The 15,001-nt window shown below is 36.9% G+C and overlaps 1 pseudogene; it reads right to left on the bottom strand.

Annotated features, from left to right (window-relative positions):
• Nucleotides 1-1,344: 1,344 nt before the first annotated feature.
• The window catches only part of LOC124971476 (40S ribosomal protein S8-like), a 61,430-nt pseudogene continuing 47,773 nt past the window's right edge, over nt 1,345-15,001 (bottom strand).

The following is a 15,001-nucleotide window of genomic DNA, read 5'->3' as shown; positions in this document are numbered from 1 at the left end:
AAGTGCAATTAAGTCAAAAAAGAAATGTAAACAGGGACATCAGTAAGTATTTTAAGCTGAGTCAAAATTAAGGCACAACACCAAAATTTATGGGATGCAGCAAAAGCAGGACTTACTGTTACAGACTGAACTCTGGGCAATTGTATGCCAAAAACCTAGATAACATAGATGAAATGGAAAAATGCCTATAAGACACAAACTTCTGAAATTGACTCAAGAAGAAATTAGTAATTTTAAATGATCTATAACAAAGACATTGAGATAGTAACTAAAAACTACCAATCAACAAAACCCAGACCCAAATAGTTCCATCAATTAATTCACCCAAATATTTAAAGAAAAATTAATTCCAATTCTTTCACAAACTGTTCCAAAAATAATAAAGAAAATTTCCCAATTCATTTTATGAGAATAATACTTACTCTGACACCAAAAATAAACCCAAGAAGAAACCTATCAAGTCATATCTGTATAAATATCATGTAAAAATCTTCCAAAAATACTATCAAACCAAGTTTAGTGACATATAAAAGGAATTATATACCATGATCAATAAGATTTGTTCTAGGGATACAGATTTTTTAAATCTTCAAAAACCATTAAAGTAAAATTAAATATTACTTTAATACATCATATTGACAGAATATAAAAGGCACACCACTTTCTCAAAGATGCAAAGCCCAGCTACTTTCATGGCAAAATATGTCAACATATTACCAATAGAAGACAATTTTCTTAACATGATAAAGGGTAGCTAGAAAAAAACACACACATACACACACAAGGAAAATCATACTTGATGTCCCTCATACATCAGGAACAAGATGATGTCTGCTATTGTCAATTCTATTTAACATTGTACTAGAGCATCCAGTCAGGACAATAAGGTAAGGAAAAGAAATAAAAGTCATCAAGTTTGGAAAGGAAGAAGTAATCTTATCTCCATTTGCAGATGACATAATCTTGTACAGATACTCCTCAAATTACAATGGGATTATGTTCCAAAAATCTCATTGTAAGTTGAAAATACACTAACTTTAAAATGCATTTGGATTCTACCTAACCCACCAACCACCATAATTTAACCTCACCTTGCATAAAAGTGCTCAGAATGCTTGCATCAGCCTACTGTTGGGAAGTCATCTAACACAAAGCTTATTTTCTAATGTGTTGAATAGTTCACGTAATGTATTGAATAATGTAATATAGGTGAAAAAACCAAATGCTTGTATGTGTATTTGTACCTTCATAAAGTCAAAAATTTGTTAGCTGAACTATCATAATTCAGTGATAGTCTTTATACAGAAAATCCTAAGGAATATAGTAAATACACTGTTAGAACTATTACATGAGTTCTGAAAGTTTTTTTAGAACAATAACCACCTTTATTATATGAGCTAAGACAGGAGGAATGTGGACTAAATTGCCTTTCTGGGCTTTGATTTTCCTCAGATAGAACTCCAACTCCTTGCCTTCCAGCGCATATCTGCTTGGCCATACTGTCATGGTCTTGATGCAATGTAGGCAAGAAGTTTACCTTGCTAAAATTGCTCCTCCAGAAGAGTGCTAGTTTTAGGATTCTTCTTCCTTTCATCATATTTCTTTTGAATTTTCTTTGATTACTTTTTGTTTAAAATTTCTTCCTCCTCAGGGGTCAACTTGACCCCTTCTTATGGCCCAGGGTCAGTCCATAGTGGGACTGTGCACCGTGGGTACGGTATGGTATCAATGGGCACAAAGCAGTTCTTCACCAGGTTCTTGGTGCTGACCAGCTCATTATTGGACACATCATAGAAAGTATAAATGATCCTTGTTTTGAGAGTACAACACTGGGAAACCCAGGAGAAGTTCCCCACATCGAGCTTCAAAACCCAGTACTTCTTGTTGCCTCCTCGCACTTGGGATAGTGTGTATGTGACAGGGGCCAATCTTAGTGTTGGCAGTATGATGTCCCAATTCATACTTCTGCTTCTTGTGGTAGGGCTTTCTCTTATCCCCAGTCTTGCAGTGCTTAGGCCAGTTGTCCCAAGAGATGCCCCTCGCTTGGGGCCAGATGGAAAGAGCGAGTTCTGAAAGGTTGAAACATGCAAAATCAATATAAAAAAATCAATTGTACTTGTATACACAAGAGCAATGAACAATCCAAAAAGCAAGGAAATGTTTCCATTTACAATAATATAAAAAAAGAGAAAAAAAACAGAGAAAAGACAGACTTTTTAACAAATGGTTCTGGGAAAACTGGACACCGATATGTAGAAAAATGAAACTAGGTCTCTCTCTCTCTCACCCTGTGCAAAAGTCAAATCAAAATGGATCACAGACCTAGGAATTATACCAGAAACACTGCAACTGTTAGAGGAAAACATAGTTTTAACACTCCAACATATTGGCACAGGCACCAACTTCCTTAATAAGACCCCTAAAGCTCAAGAAATAAAACTAAGAATCAATAAGTGGGATGACACCAAATTAAAAACCTCTATACAGCAAAGGAAACAAGAGCATGAAGAGAGTCTATACGATGGGAGAAAATCTTTTTCAGCTCCTCTTCAGACAGAAGATCGATATCCAGAATATATAAAGAAATCAATAAATTTAAAATCACAAAAACAAATAATTCTAAAATCACAAAAAGTAATAATTGGGCAAATGAACAAAAAAGACATTTCTCAAAAGAAGAAATGTAGATGGCCAACAAATATATGAAAAAATGTTCAATATCCTTAGCAATCAGAGAAATGCAAATCAGAACTACCCTGAGATTACAGAGTAGAATAAGGTGAATGGGCGCAGAGGGAGGAGGCAATTGGGAGGGCCCAGGGACTGAAATGGAGTAAATTACATTCCATGCATGTATGACTATGTGAGAATGAACCCAACTATTATGTACAACTCTAATGCACTCATAAAAGTTCAATACAAAACAAAACTACACTGAGATTCCAACTCACTCTATTTAGAATGGCAATCATCAAAAATATAATAACAATAAGTGCTGACAAGGATGCAGGGAGAAACATACACTCATACATTTTTGGTGGGACTGCAAATTGGTACGATCAATTTGGGAAGCAGTATGGAGATTCCTCAGAAGACTAAGAATGGACCTACCAACCCAGCTATTTTACTTCTTGTTATTTATCCAGAAGAACTAAAATATTATAGTGATACATTCATATCAAAATTTATAGCAGTGCAATTCACAATAGCTGAGTTATGGAACCAGCTTAGGTGTCCATTAACAGATGAATGTGCAAAGAACATGTGACATATATACAAAATGGTGCTTACTCAGCTGTAGAGAAGAATGAAATTATATTATTTGCTGATAAATGGAGGGAACAGGAGAAAGTCATACGATGTGAAATAAGCCAGATAGAGAAAGGCAAGTGTTGAATATTTTCTTCCACATGCAGAAGCTTGAGAGAAATAAGCAATTTTTTTTTAAAAAGCAATTTAAAAAGGGATTTCATGAAAACTGAAGAGAGAACAGTGCAGCAGAGGAAAGAGATGTAGGGGAAGGGAGGATGAATGGAAAAGGGGAGGAATTGCAGAATGAAATTGGCCAAACTGTGCTATGTGCATGTATGAACATACCACAATAAATTCCACTTCTATGTTTAACTACAATGCACCAATTAAAAATAAATTCATAGAAGGAAGATAAATAGATTAGAGGAAGAAGAGAAGGGAGAAGAAGAGAGAAGGGGGTAGTCCTGAGGATTGAATTGGGGCAAATCATGTTACATGCATTTATGAATGTCAAAATAAAAAAAATAGAATTTAAAAAATCACATCATAAAGCAGCAAAGTTCCTTAAAAAAGAGAAAAATACATAGAAATAAATTTGGCAAAGAAAGAGCAAAATTAATATTCTTAAACTATAAAGTATTACTGAGAAAAGTTAAGGGAGAGCTGAGTAAATAAAAAAAAATCCTTGGATTATGGGTCAGAAGATTTAACATTGTTCAGATGGCAATACTGATCAAACTAATTTACACACTGAGAGCAATCCTTGTCAGAATCCTAGCTGAAATATTTGTAGACATTGCCAAAATGATCGTGAAATTCAGGTGGAAATTCAAGACATCTAAGATAGAAACAAACCAATCTTTAAAATGAACAAAGTAGGGTGATTCACAGTTCCTTATTGTAAAATTATTACAAAGCAATAGCATTCAAGAATACATGGATGGAATATAATTGAGAGTTCAAAAATAGACCCATACATCTCTAATCAACTGATTTTTGACAAGGATACCAGTAGTATAAATATGGGAATAAATAGTCTTTTCAACAAATAGTGTTGGGACAGCTGGATAATCACATGCACAAGAATGAAGTTGGACCCTAACTTCACATCATATACAAGTGATACAAATGGATCAAAGGCCCAAATATAAAAGTCAAATTTTAAAATATTCATAAACTATGGTTTGGCAAAGAATAGTTGGATATGAAACCAAGAACACAGGCAGCAAAGCACAATTAGATAAATTGGACTTCATCAAAATGTAAAAGTTTGGGGGCTGGGAAGGTAGTTCAGTGTTAGAGTGTGTACTTAGTATGCATGAGGTCTTGTGTTCAATCTCCAGCACTGAAAAAAATCTTTTTTTGTGCTTCAAAAGACACCATCAAGAAAATGAAAAGACAATTCAAATAATTGGAGAAGATTACAAATCTTGTATTTGATAAGGAACTCATAAACAGAATATATAAAGAACATTCATAACTCAATATAACAAGAGACCAACACAACTTTTTAAATGGGCAAAGAATCAGAATAGAAATTTATCAAAGCAAGGTATATAAATGGCCAATGGGGCATGAAAAGATGCTCAATGTCATTAATCATTAGGGGGATATAAATCAAACCATGACAAGATATTCAGACACATTAGGATGGTGTGAATCAAAATTGTCAGATATAACAAGTGTTGATATGGACATAGAGGAAGCATAACTGTCATACACTGGTGGTGGGTATGCAAAATGGTGAAACTACTTTGAAAAACAGTCTGTCAATTCCTCAAACAGATTTCCTTTGTGATACAGCAATTCCACTCTTAGATCTACAGACAAATGAAAACACATAAAAACTTGCTTATTAATACTTATATCAGCATTATTCATAATAGTCAAAAAGTAGAACCAACCCAAACATCTCTCAACTTTGGAATGGATAAATACATTAGGATGTATTCACACAATGGAATATTGTGTGTCCATCAAAATAAATACTGATGCATACTCCAAAATGAATGAACCATAAATATATTTTGCTAAGTGAAATTAGCCAGTTAGAACATACTATATATTATATGATTTTATTCATATGAAATAGCAGAAAAGGGAAATTTATAGTTAAATGTAGATTAGTGAGTTAGGTACAGTGGCACATGCCTATTATCCCAACAACTCAGGAGTCTGAGGCAAACTTCAGTGATGTAGCAAGGCTTTTGTCAAAATAATGAGATGAGACTCTGCTCTATTAATAAAATAAATATATAAAAAGGGATTGGGGATGTAACTCATGGGTAAAGCACTCCTGGGTTCAATTCCTAGTACCAAATACAAACAAGCAAACAAACAATAGTGGTTGCCTAGGACTTTGGAAGGGGGTTGGGGGAAAGGGGGTGAAGGTTAAATTATATGAGGTTTTATTTTAAGATTATAAGAGTATTGTAAAATTGTGGCAATTGTTCCAAAAAAGCTCTGAATATGTTAAAAACAATTGGATTATATATTGGGTGAACTGTATGATACATGAATTATATATTGATTAAGCTATTTAAAACAATAAAGCAGTTGGGAAAATAGCTTCTATGAGAGACAATATTTGCAAATCATATATTAGGCATAGAACTTGTATACAGAATATATTAAGAACTGCAGCATCTCACAAATAAAAAGACAAACCAACTGAAAGCTGTGCAAAGAATTTAAATACATGATTCACAAAGGCAAATACATGTCACGTGAAATTGTGCTTAACATAATTAAACATCAGGTAAGTGAAAAATAAACCTCCCTTTACTCACCTACCAGAAATTTTTTTAATAATGGCATGAAATACTACTGAAGACATGGAACAACAAGAACTCTCATATACTGTTGGTAAGAATATAAGATGGAAAAATTTCTTTGACAAAGAGTCTAACATTTTTAAAATAAACCTGATCATACCCTATGACCTAAGAGAAATGAAAACATATTTCACAAAATAAACTCATACATGATCATTCATAATGTCTGTTCGTAATAGCTAACCTGGTAATAAACCAGGGACCCATCAAGTGAATGAAAACAGACCCAGTGTTGCACACCTGTAATAAAAGCGACTCTAGAGGCTGAAGCAGGAGGACCACAAGTTTGAGGCCAGTCTCAGAAACTTAGCAAGACCCTGACTTAAAATAAAAAGTATAGAAAATGTTGGGAAGTAGCTCAGTGGTAAAGCACCCCTGGGTTCAAACCCTAGTACCACAAAAACCAAAGCACCAAAATAACAAAAATAAAAAACACAAAACACCAAGTGAATGGAAAAATAAATTGTGGTATATTCATGCCATGGGATACTATTCAGGAATGAAAAATAATAAACTGTTTTTGAATCTCATAGACATTATGATAAAGAAACCAGGAACAAAAGAGTTTAAGCTTCACAATTCCATTATATAATATTTTGGAACAGTTTTTACCTCTAGGTGGGTGACAGGGCAGGCATTGACTGGAAAAAGGAGCATTTCTGGGGTGCTTTGAATTTTGATGGGGGATTTTGCTCACAGATACATGAATTCATCAAAACTTATGGAATTGTACACTTCAGACTTGTGAATTTTATCCGATTTAAACTTCATCTAAGAAAAGCAGACATATGTCAAAATGAACCTCACTATTATGCATGCCTATAACACACTAAGAAAAAAAATCCAGACATGAACTTTAGTTAATGATAAGCATGCTGAAGTGTATATGGTTTAAATGTACTGATGTCTGAAACTTATTTTGTAATCTGTCAAAAATAATACAGATTGATGGATGAATAAACAGATCAATAAACAGTAAACATATAGCAAAGTCAAAATTTTAGAATATAGGTGGTGGTTATACTTTCTTTTTTTTATTTTTTATTTTTTATTGTAAACAAATGGGATATATGTTGTTTCTCTGTTTGTACATGGCATAAAGACATACCATTTGTGTAATCATAAATTTACATACAGTAATGTTGTTTGATTCATTCTGTTATTTTTTCCCTTCCCCCCACACCTCCCACCCCTCCTTTCCCTCTATACAGTCCTTCCTTCCTCCACTCTTGCCCCCCTCCCTAACCCTAACTCTAACCCTAACACTAACCCCTCCCACCCCCCATTATGTGTCATCATCCACTTATTAGCGATATCTTTCCTCCTTTTGTTTTTTGAGATTGGCTTATCTCACTTAGATGATATTCTCCAATTTCATCCATTTGCCTGCAAATGCCATCATTTTATCATTCTTTATGGCTCAGTAATATTCCATTGTATATATATACCACAGTTTCTTTATCCATTCATCAATTGAAGGACATCTAGGTTGGTTCCACATTCTGGCTATGGTGAACTGAGCAGCTATGAACATTGATGTGGCTGTATCTCTGTAGTATGCTGATTTTAAGTCCTTTGGGTATAGGCCAAGGAGTGGGATAGCTGGGTCAAATGGTGGTTCCATTCCAAGTTTTCTAAGGAGTCTCCACACTGCTTTCCAGAGTGGCTGCACTAATTTGCAGCCCCACCAGCAATATATGAGTGTACCTTTCTCCCCACATCCTCGCCAACAACTGTTGTTGCTTGTATTCTTGATAATCGCCATTCTAATTGGGGTGAGATGGAATCTTAGGGTGGTTTTGATTTGCATTTCTCTTATTACTAGAGATGTTGAACATTTATCCATATGTTTGTTGATTGCTTGTATATCTTCTTCTGTGAAGTGTCTATTCATTTCCTTAGCCCGTTTGTCGATTGGATTATTTGCATTCTTGGTGTAGAGTTTTTTTGAGTTCTTTATAGATTCTGGAGATTAGTGCTCTATCTGAAGTATGATTGGCAAAGATTTTCTCCCACTCTGTAGGCTCTTTCTTCGCATTGCTGATAGTTTCCTTTGCTGAGAGAAAGCTTTTTAGTTTGAATCTATCCCAGTTATTGATTCTTGCTTTTATTTCTCATGCTGTGGGAGTCCTGTTAAGGAAGTCTGGCCCTAAGCCGATATGTTGAAGCTCTGGACCTACTTTTTCTTCTGGTCTGATTCCGAGGTCCTTAATCCATTTTGAGTTTAGTTTCGTGCATGGTGAGAGATATGGGTTTAGTTTCATTGTGTTGCATATGGATTTCAAATTCTCCCAGCACCATTTGTTGAAGAGGCTATCTTTTCTCCATTGCATATTTTTGGCCCCTTTGTCTAGTATGAGAAAATTGTATTCGTGTCCTCTATTCTGTACCATTGATCCACGTTTCTATTTTGGTACCAACACCATGCCATTTTTGTTACTATCGCTTTGTAGTAGAGTTGAAGATCTGGTATTGCGATACCTCCTGCTTCACTCTTTCTGCCAAGGATTGCTTTAGCTATTCTGGGTTTTTTATTCTTCCAGATGAATTTTATAATTGCTTGCTCTATTTCTGTAAGGTACATCATTGGGAATTTAATTGGAATTGCATTGAATCTGTATAGCACTTTTGGTAGTATGGCCATTTGGACAATATTAATTCTTCCTATCCAAGAACATGGGAGATCTTTCCATCTTCTAAGGTTTTCTTTAATATCTTTCTTTAGTGTTCTGTAGTTCTCATTGTAGAGGACTTTCACCTCTTTTGTGAGATTGATTCCCAAGTATTTTATTTTTTTCGATGCTATTGTGAATGGGGTAGTTTTCCTAATTTCTCTTTCTGAAGATTCATCACTTATGTATAAAAATGCATTGGATTTATGAGCATTGATCTTGTAACCTGCTACTTTACTGAATTCACTTATGAGTTCTAAAAGTTTTCTGGTGGAATTTCCAGGTTCCTCTAAATATATAATCATGTCATCAGCGAACAGGGATAGTTTGAGTTCTTCTTTCCTATTCGTATCCCTTTAATTTCTTTGGTTTGTCTGATTGCTCTGGCTAGAGTCTCAAGGACGATGTTGAATAGAAGCGGTGAAAGAGGGCATCCCTGCCTTGTTCCAGTTTTTAGGGGGAACGCTTTCAGTTTTTCACCATTTAGAATGATATTAGCCATGGGCTTAGCATAGATTGCCTTTATAATGTTTAGGAATGTTCCCACTACCCCAATTTTTTCTAGTGTTTTGAGCATGAAGGGATGCTGTATTTTATCAAATGCTTTTTCTGCATCTATTGAAATAATCATGTGATTCTTAACTTTAAGTCTGTTGATATGGTGAATGACATTTATTGATTTCCGAATGTTGAACCAACCTTGCATCCCTGGGATAAAACCCACTTGATCGTGGTGCACTATCTTTTTAATATATATTTGTATGCGATTTGCTAAAATTTTGTTGAGAATTTTTGCATCGATGTTCATTAAGGATATTGGTCTGAAATTTTCTTTCCTTGATGTGTCTCTGTCTGGTTTAGGTATCAGGGTGATATTGGCTTCATAGTGTGGCTAAAAGTTTATCAATTTGTTTATTTTTTTGAAGAAACCACTATTTATTTTGTCAATTTTTTGTATTGTTCTTTTGTTTCAATTTCATTGATTTCAGCTCTGAGTTTAACTATTTCCTGTCTTCTACTACTTTTTGTGTTGGTCTGTTCTTCTTTTTCTAGGGCTTTGAGCTGTAGTGTTAGGTCGTTTATTTGTTGAGTTTTACTCCTTTTATTGAATGCGCTCCATGAAATAAATTTTCCTCTAAGTACTGCTTTCATAGTGTTCCAGAGATTTTGATATGATGTTTCTTTGTTCTCATTTACCTCTAAGAATTTTTTAATTTCCTTCCTAATATCTTCTGTTATCCATTCATCATATAATAGCATATTGTTTAATCTCCAGGTGTTGGAGTAGTTTCTGTTTTTTACTCTTTCATTTATTTCTAACTTCAATCCATTATGATCTGATAGAATACAAGGTAGTATCTCTATCTTCTTGTGTTTGCTAACATTAGCTTTGTGGCATAATATATGGTCTATTTTAGAGAAGGATCCATCTGCTGCTGAGAAGAAAGTGTATTCGCTCTTGGTTGGATGGTATATTCTATAAATGTCTGTTAAGTCTAAATTATTGATTGTGTTATTGAGATCTATGGTTTCTTTGTTCAATTTTTGTTTGGAAGATCTGTCCAGTGGTGAGAGAGGTGTGTTAAAATCGCCTAGTATTATTGTGTTATGGTCTCTTTGGTTTCTAAAATTGAGAAGGATTTGTTTGACGTACATGGATGAGCCACTGTTTGGGCCGTAGATGTTTATGATTGTTATATCGTGCTGATTTATGCTTCCCTTAAGCAGTATGAAATGTCCTTCTTTATCCCTTCTGACTAACTTTGGCTTGAAGTCCACATTATCTGAAATGAGGATTGATAGTCCAGCTTTTTTGCTGAGTCCATGTGCATGGTATGTTTTTCCCTATCCTTTCACCTTTAGTCTATGGGTATCTCTTTCTATGAGGTGAGTTTCTTGCAGGCAACATATTGTTGGATCTTTCTTTTTAATTCAATCTGCCAGTCTATGTCTTTTGATTGATGAATTCAGGCCATTAACATTCAGTGTTATTATTGAGATATGATTTGTATTCCCAGTCATTTGGTTCATTTTTAAAATTTTATTTATTTATTTATTTTTTTGACACAGCTTGGTTCCTCTTTTATTTGACAGTTCCTTTAGGATAATTCCTCCCTTTGCTGATTTGCTTCTTTGTTTTTTATCTCTTCCTCATGGAATATTTTGCTGAGAATGTTCTGTAATGCTGGCTTTCTTTTTGTAAATTCTTTTAGCTTTTGTTTATCATGGAATGATTTTATTTCATCGTCAAATTTGAAGGTAAGTTTTGCTGGGTATAAGATTCTTGGTTGGCATCCATTTTCTTTCACAGCTTGAAAAATGTTGTTCCAGGCCCTTCTAGCTTTTAGGGTCTGGATTGAAAAATCTGCTGATATCCGTATTGGTTTCCCCCTGAATATAATTTGGTTCTTTCCTCTCACAGCCTTTAAAATTCTGTCTTTATTTTGTATGTTAGGTATTTTCATTATAATGTGCCTTGGTGTGGGTCTGTTGTAATTTTGTGTATTTGGAGTCCTATAAGCCTCTTGAACTTGATTTTCCATTTCATTCTTCAGATTTGGGAAATTTTCTGATATTATTTCATTGAATAGATTGTTCATTCCTTTGGTTTGTCTCTAAGCCTTCCTCAATCCCAATAATTCTCAAATTTGGCCTTTTCATGATATCCCATAGTTCTTGGAGATTCTGTTCATGATTTCTTACCATCTTCATCTTCAACTTTGTTTTCAAGGTGAAATATTTTGTCTTCAGTATCTGAGGTTCTGTTTTCCAGGTGTTTTATCCTATTGGTTATGCTTTCTATGGAGTTCTTAATTTGGTTTATTGTTTCCTTCATTTCAAGGATTTTTGTTTGTTTTTTTTTTCAATATCTCTCTTTATTGAAATGATCTTTTGCTTCCTGTATTTGCTCTTTTAACTGTCGATTGGTGCGATCATTCAATGCCTGCATTTGCTCTTTCATCTCATCATTTGCTTCTCTGATCATTTTAATTATGTACATTCTGAACTCCCTTACTGTCATTTCTTCTACCATGCTGTTGTTGGATTTTATTGATGTAACATGTAGATTTGTTTGGGGCATTTTCTTCCCTTGTTTTCTCAAATTGTTCAGGAATCAGTGGATAATTAAGATATTGCAGATTTCCTCTATTGACTTATAATGTCCCTGAAGATTGCTAGTATATCCCCTCTTATCCTTCAGTAGCCTGAAGTCTTGGAGGAAGTTGATAATGCGGTGCTCCACAAGGAAGCTGCCTCTCTAGGGGTGGTGACCCTCAGGTGGGGTATATTCCCTGCTAGTGGGCAGAGGTGCCTCCACTTGTTGACCAATGGTCATCCAAAGGGGAACTAGACTGCAGGCTGAGGCAAGGCCTGTTTGTGCCTGTGTCTCTGGTTTTACTGTCCTTGTGGGAAAACCTCACCCGGCAGGGAAGACTCACCCAGTGGGGAGGTCTCGCTGGTCAGTTCCCCTCCTCGAGGTTTCCCTCAATCTACAACTACTGCCTGGGCAGGGCAGCCTTCCCAGGCATGTTCCCAGGGGCCTGGACCTACCTCCTGGGCCTGGGAGCCTCACCCTTAGCAGACGAGTCTCCTTAGGCTGCCTCTCCTCAGAGAATCTGCCTGCAGTCCTGGAACCTTCGCTCCGCCCCTAAGCCTGGCTCTGTGCGGCTCTTCCACCAAGAAGCTGCCTAGGTCCTGGGACCCTGCTCTGCACCTAATCACCTGGCTATGCGGCCCCTCCTCTGAGCCACCACCTGGAGCCCCACACAATAGCTCTGAGTCCCAGAGACCTGCCACACACCTCTTCCTCTGGACAGCCGCCCAGTGTTCCGACGCAGTCACTAGGAGTCCAAGCAACTCACTTCGCATCTCCTCCTCCCGCCAACCGCCCGTAGCCCTAGGCAGTCACTCCGAGTCCAAGTGACCCGCCCTGTTCCTCCTCCTCCTCGGGGTAGCCCCCCGGGTATTCAGGAGCGATCGCTCGGAGACCAAGCGACCCACCACGCTCCTCCTCCAGGCAGACCACCGGTGTTCAGGAGCGATTGCTTTGAGTCCAAACAACTCACCATTCTCCTCCTCCTCTGAGCAGCCACCCGGAGCTCTGATGCAGTCACTCCTAGACCAAGCAACCCACCGCGCTCCTTCTCTTCCTCCGGGCAGCCCCCCGGTGTTCAGAAGCAGTCTCTCTGGTTCTAAACAGCACACCACGCAGCTCCTCCTCTGGCAACTGCCTGTAACTCTGGTGTAGTCCCTCCAAGTCCAAGTGACCCACCACGCTCCTCTTCTTCCTCTGGGCAGCCCCCCGGTGTTCAGGAGTGGTCGCTCTGAGTCCAAACATCTCGCCACGCAGCTCCTCCTCAGTCAGCCGCCTGGAGCCCCAGTGGTTGCTCCAAGTCCAAGCGCTGTGCTGAGCCGCCTCCTCTACGATGATCCCAGTTGTCCGTGTTTACCGCTCCAGTGGGGGGAGGGGCGTCTCGCCGAGCAACTCTACTTCACAAAGTTCCCTGCGTTCCGGGGCTACCGCCCCATCCGGGATGCTCCCCAACGGGAGAGACTCACCTGGCGGCTTTGAGTTGGTCCCAAGTCTCTCACTATCTCCTCTTTTGAATCCTGTGTCCTGGAGCAACATGAAATGCAGCCACCCTCTAGTCTGCCATCTTGAAACCTTGGTTATACTTTCTCACTGTGAATTTTTCAACTTCTGTTTGAAAATTTTCACAATAAAATTTTTGGATAAATAATTTTTAAAATGGCCTCTTGAATATCATCTCATTTTTCCCTCCCCACAAGTAACAATATGCTTGTCTTAAAATTACTTGAAAAATTACAGCAGAGTGGAGGCATGGCATTAGAGTTACAGCATATTTTCACTTTCTTCTTTATATTGTTTATAATATCTGAATCTTTTTCAGTAATCATGAATTCCTTTCAAAACCAGGGGGAAAAAACAAAACATTTTCATTTTGAGGAAAACCAAACATTCATCCTCTGACCTTAAAGAAATAAAAACAATGCTATAATTTCCCATAACCAAGAGTAATGTGAATCAGGTTAACAGCTCCACAGGTAGTGCTCCATAAGGAACCCTAGAAACTAGACGAGGGTATTGTGAGATTAATACATCAATTACATTCATTGAAATATCAACATGCTTAAAAACCATTCTCATAAAAGTTTCCACAAACCCCTTTCAATTTCTATTGTTTTTTGTTGTTACTGTTCTTTTTGGTGTCAGAGAGTGAATCCAGGGACACTTACCCACTGTGCCACATCCCCAACCCTTTTTATTGATTGATTTTTATTTTGAGACAGGGTCTTGCTAAGTTGTTTAGGGCCTAAGTTGCTGAGGCTGGCCTCGAACTTGTGATCCTCCTCCCATGTTGTTGGAATTATAGGCATGTACCACCAATTCAGATTCATTTCTACTGTTTTTAATATAGAATCCCAGCTGTCTGACAGTCTTCTTTTCTTCTGTTCCATTCTATTTTTCCCCTTTAGTCCCAGTTGGCAGTGTTTCTGCTGGTATAATCCCAATGCTATTCCTGGATATAACCAAGATGGCTGAGTAGATTTGGGAGTAATCTCATAATGGAATGATTGTACAACAATATCTTTGGTGATGTCTCCAGAACATGCTTTCTAATTTTGGTTACAATATACATAGACTGAGAATTTTCCAAATCTACATGTTTTGGTTATTAAGCTTAAGATTGCTTAAATATATCTCCCTCCTTCCTTATTTTAATATAAGCAGCAAGGAGAAGCCAAATCACACCTTCAGTGTTTTGCTTAGAAATCTTGGCTGAATATCCAATTTCATTGCTCATAAATTATACCTCACATGAAACAGTAAAACACAACTTAACCTGGACTGGCTATGTAGCTCAGTGGTAGAGTGCCCTGGGTTCAATTTCCAGTACTGGAAAAAAAAAACAGAATAAGGTGCAATGCTTGCTAATTCTTTTCTATGAGGTCATCATTACCCTCATTCCCGAATCAGATAAAGATACCACAAGAAAATTGTAAGCCAATAACCTTTATGAATATAGGTGCAAAATCTTCAACAAAATACTAGAAAATTGAATCCAGTAGCCTTAAAAAAGAATGTATCATGATCATTTTGGAGTTATTCCAGGCATGCAATGTAAGAGTATCAATCAATGGAATAGATGACATGTTTAAAATGAAGAGGAAAAACATATGATCATTTCAATTAATGAAGGAAATAGTATTTGGCAAATC

The sequence above is a fragment of the Sciurus carolinensis genome, chromosome X, assembly GCF_902686445.1.
Source record: "Sciurus carolinensis chromosome X, mSciCar1.2, whole genome shotgun sequence".
NCBI classification, from domain to species: Eukaryota; Metazoa; Chordata; class Mammalia; order Rodentia; family Sciuridae; genus Sciurus; species Sciurus carolinensis.
This window is presented reverse-complemented; position numbering and strand designations above follow the sequence as displayed.